The sequence below is a fragment of the Alligator sinensis genome, unplaced genomic scaffold, assembly GCF_000455745.1.
Source record: "Alligator sinensis unplaced genomic scaffold, ASM45574v1 scaffold457_1, whole genome shotgun sequence".
Lineage (NCBI taxonomy): Eukaryota > Metazoa > Chordata > Crocodylia > Alligatoridae > Alligator > Alligator sinensis.
In genome coordinates this window covers 484858-488485 of record NW_005842840.1, presented here as the reverse complement: position 1 = coordinate 488485, position 3628 = coordinate 484858, and the positions used below count along the sequence as shown (strand labels likewise).

Here is a 3628-nt window from a genome sequence, read left to right as displayed (position 1 = left end):
GCGGCACTGGGGAACTCTGCTGAGCTGTGCAGTTTGAGCTGCCAGAGATCCCGAACAATGTCATTGTGTTCAGAAGGCACTGCAGCACTCAACTTTCACCAGCGAGCTCCTCGCTCTCCGGCGCACCAGCGTTTCCAGGGCACAAGGCAAGGAGCAAAGCAAGTAAGTGCTGCAGTCCCTCCATTAAACTCCTTCTTCCCTGAACCCTGGGATGTAGGTTTAGCTGATGCAGGGCTTAAGCTTTCCAATTCCTGTGGAAGTCGGGGCTTGTCTCTGTGGGCTCTGGGAATGGATGCATCGGGCATTGGCTTCAGCAGCAAATTTGTTCCTGCAAACTTCAATCCAGTGTCACCAGCCAACCCCAAAGGAATCCTAATTCTCTCCATCGTGACAGGTAAGACGAGTGCGCAGAAGGCAGTAATTTCGGTGCATCACCGTTTGAGTTTTCTCTCCCCAGGTGCACACAAGTGCTGTGGATGACACCTCTGCAAAAGTGTAAAGGCTTCCCTTCCACCCCAGTCCAATCCCTTACTACCAGTACAACCCATTGACGAGCCATCTGGTTAGCTGGGGCTGGTTCTGTGCGTCACACGTGCACGCCGGGAACTCGGGGGTGAAGCAGCCCTTGCTGCAGGAAGGGTTGGCGTCTGAATAAGTTAAGGTGATTCCTGCAGACACTGAACTTTGGAGGGGGGTTATCTGCTGCTGCCTGGAAACTCACTTAGGGATGCTGCATGCGGAATTGAATTTAAAAGGCGATGTCTTATGGATTGATTGGCTGGGCCAGGCTGTGCTCCGGTCACAGGTGTGTAACAAGGGTGTTACTTGGTGAAGTCGCTGCTCTGAGATCAGAATTTAGCCCTGCAGCTTTATTAAGAAAGAAAAGTTAAATTTAAACACCCACTGATCTGAATGGGAGGGAAATAGCTGCATTATGTGTAAGCAGAGGGGGAGGCTGCTGCAGTTCGGTCTCTGAAGGGCTCCCTATTAATAAGCTGCGTGCACAGCCAGCGCTTCCCCCTGAGGATGAATGAGGTATGGGGTGCTTGGCCCCAGGGATCCTCTCTCCTTAGCTTTCCTTCTCCCACTCCTTTTGCACCGGTAGTGAAGCCTGTGTTGGGGTGGGGGGGCTAGCACTGGAGGGCAGGAGGAAGGGATCCTACAGAACCTGACGGATCAGTTGTGTGTGTGTGTGTGTGTGCGCGCGCGTGCGTGTGTGTGTCGGTGTTCAGCTTGGGTCCCCTGCACTGTTGGGTCTGTGATGTCATTGCTGCAGTATGTCTCGCAGTTGCCAGTTTGCTTTTTCCAATCACTCAAGCCTCCGATGTGACTGCAAAGTTGTGGGTTCTGCTCCTTTGCCAGGAAGGATCCTGGCATTCCTCCTGCCACGGACTCCTTTACACCAAATGGATCAGATTCGATCCTGGTGCAACTCCACTGAAGGCTACGTGCTCCTGCTTGGTGCATGTCACTTCCATTGAAATCAGGTGTTGCCCCTGGAAGGAATTTGGCCCTCTGATTGTCTGTAGAGTGATGTATAGACTGTGCAGACAGGGGGTATCTGCCTCGTGGCCGGGGGAGGCTGGCTCTGGTACCTAGCTTTGATATGCTGCAGCTTGGCCTTTCCTCTAACCCGGCAGGCTCAGGAAGTGGCTTTACTTGGGCTTGTCTGGGCTTGTTCAGGCCTGGGCCAGCCTCCCTCAGTGATCAGAGGGATCAGGGTTGATCTAAAGAGAACTTGCCTGGGAGGTTTGCCGCTATGGTGCTGGCTGGGAGGCTCTGGAGAGCCCAGCAGCACAAATCGGACTCTTCTGATCCTTTCTTTCTCTTCAGGTAAACAACATTTATGCATGAACCTCTGGGGATGGGTGGGTGGGTGCCTGTATTTTTTGTGCATGTGCTGTCCTGCATAATGGGGGTATGCGCCTGCATGCAGCATGTACTGCCCTGCACTCGGGGAGTGTGTGCAGGGCTGCATGGAAATGGGCTGGCTAGTAGCCAGGCAAAGGTCGATAAGTCACCCAGGAAGGAGTTACAGTATCGCAGATCTAGCCTGTCTTTATGTCGGGGTAAGGATCTCCTTTGAGGGTCTATATCCACTCCCCTCCCCTTCTCCCCGCTTCGGATCCGCCAAAAAAGCACATGGGGGTGGGTGATGGAGAGCAGCCATCTTCGGAGGTGGTGAGGCTACCCTGTGGGAAGGCTGGCCAGCTCGAAAGCGGTCTCTTTTTTTTTTTTTTGCCCTTCTCTTTACAACAGGTCCAGTGTGATTTGATTGTAGCTGCAGTGGGGGTTGGGGCTGGGGAGGGGAACTTCCCTGCAGTTGTCGAAGCGGAGTAGGAGAGCAGCAGCTCCTCCGCAGTTAGTGCTCTTGCCCAGGGCTTCTGGGAGCTAAGGTTGCTAAGATTGTCCTGTGGTATTTGCCCCTGGGGTCCCGTCTGCTGCATTTACCTGGGTTAGTGGCATATGTGGAACCGTGCTCTGCCTCTTGCATACTATCCCACTGGCCTTCCAGCAACACACTCCCCTCTCTCCCTTCCTCCTTCCCTCCCGTCCCTGGGGTGTTACCTGCTCTGTGCGCTTGCCTCTGTGTGGGACCAGATCCATGGTAATCCCAGCTGCTGCCCTGAGCAAGTGTTGCTGGGCTGTCCCCTTTCTCTGAACCCCAGCACAGCAAAGCTAGTTGTGCTGTCCAGCAGCGGGGTACCCAGGCACCGTGCACTGGTTTGTTGGGAGGTTTCAGGTATCTCTGCAAAGCTTCCATGGTCTGGTCGGGTATCTGGGTAGCTATTATGTTATATAGGAGACGAGTGCACGGAAGGAAGGGTTTAGCTCAGATAAGGACTCAAAAAGCAGCGGAAGCCATTTCGGACTGCAGTAAGTGAGTCTCACTCCATTAAAGCTCTTTTCGGTATTATACCTGCTTATGCTAGCACTAGACCTGGTTTGATAGATGCCTTTCCTGCGCTTCCCTTCCCCTCTCAGAGATTTGCTTATTGGAACTGGCTACGTGGGTCTTTTCTCTGGTATAGAAGACATCCCCAAATTGCTGTCTGCTCACCCCCAAACCAGCCTGATTCATCTCCTTTCCAGAGGTCTATCAGGAGGAATTTTTTTTTTTTCCTTGCTGTTTCTAATGTCGTCTTGGATTTAAAATCCCTGCCTCTTAAGGCAAATGCCCACCCTGTCCTTTCATTGCACACACAAACTGGCTGATGCTGGTGGGCCCCTTTGAAGCGTTGTGCTGTGCGCCCTCATGGCTTTTTCCCAGGAGAGATCTACCATTATGGGGGTTTGTGACTGCAGGACTTGGGTGCTTGTGATTTCTTGCTGGGGAGGGTGTATGTGTGTGTTCACAAATAGGAAATAAGTGCGCTGGAGCATTTGTTTAGCAAAGGAAGGAAATGCTTATTAACACTCAATATATGACTGGTCTGCTAGCAGAAAGCATGCTATCATGGCTACATTCAGCGAAGGGCAACATTAGCAGTAGACCTCTGTGCTGTGTGGGAGATCCCAGATTCAGATTCTCCATGTGTGCCAAATGGTTTGTGCTTGCACAGATACTTAAGAGCTCTTTAGCTGATCTGCAAATGTTTAATTTTGGGCCTTGCCGGCTTTATTACCG

The 3628-nt window shown here is 52.2% G+C and overlaps 1 long non-coding RNA gene across 2 annotated transcripts in view; it reads left to right on the top strand.

Annotated features, from left to right (window-relative positions):
- The first annotated feature begins 1717 nt into the window (after nucleotides 1–1717).
- LOC102369337 overlaps nucleotides 1718–3628 on the top strand; it is a 16775-nt gene continuing 14864 nt past the window's right edge. For both annotated transcript variants that reach the window (XR_003091770.1, XR_003091771.1), the window contains exon 1: nucleotides 1718–1833. This is a non-coding gene — a long non-coding RNA (uncharacterized LOC102369337). The remainder of the gene's footprint in view (nucleotides 1834–3628) is intronic.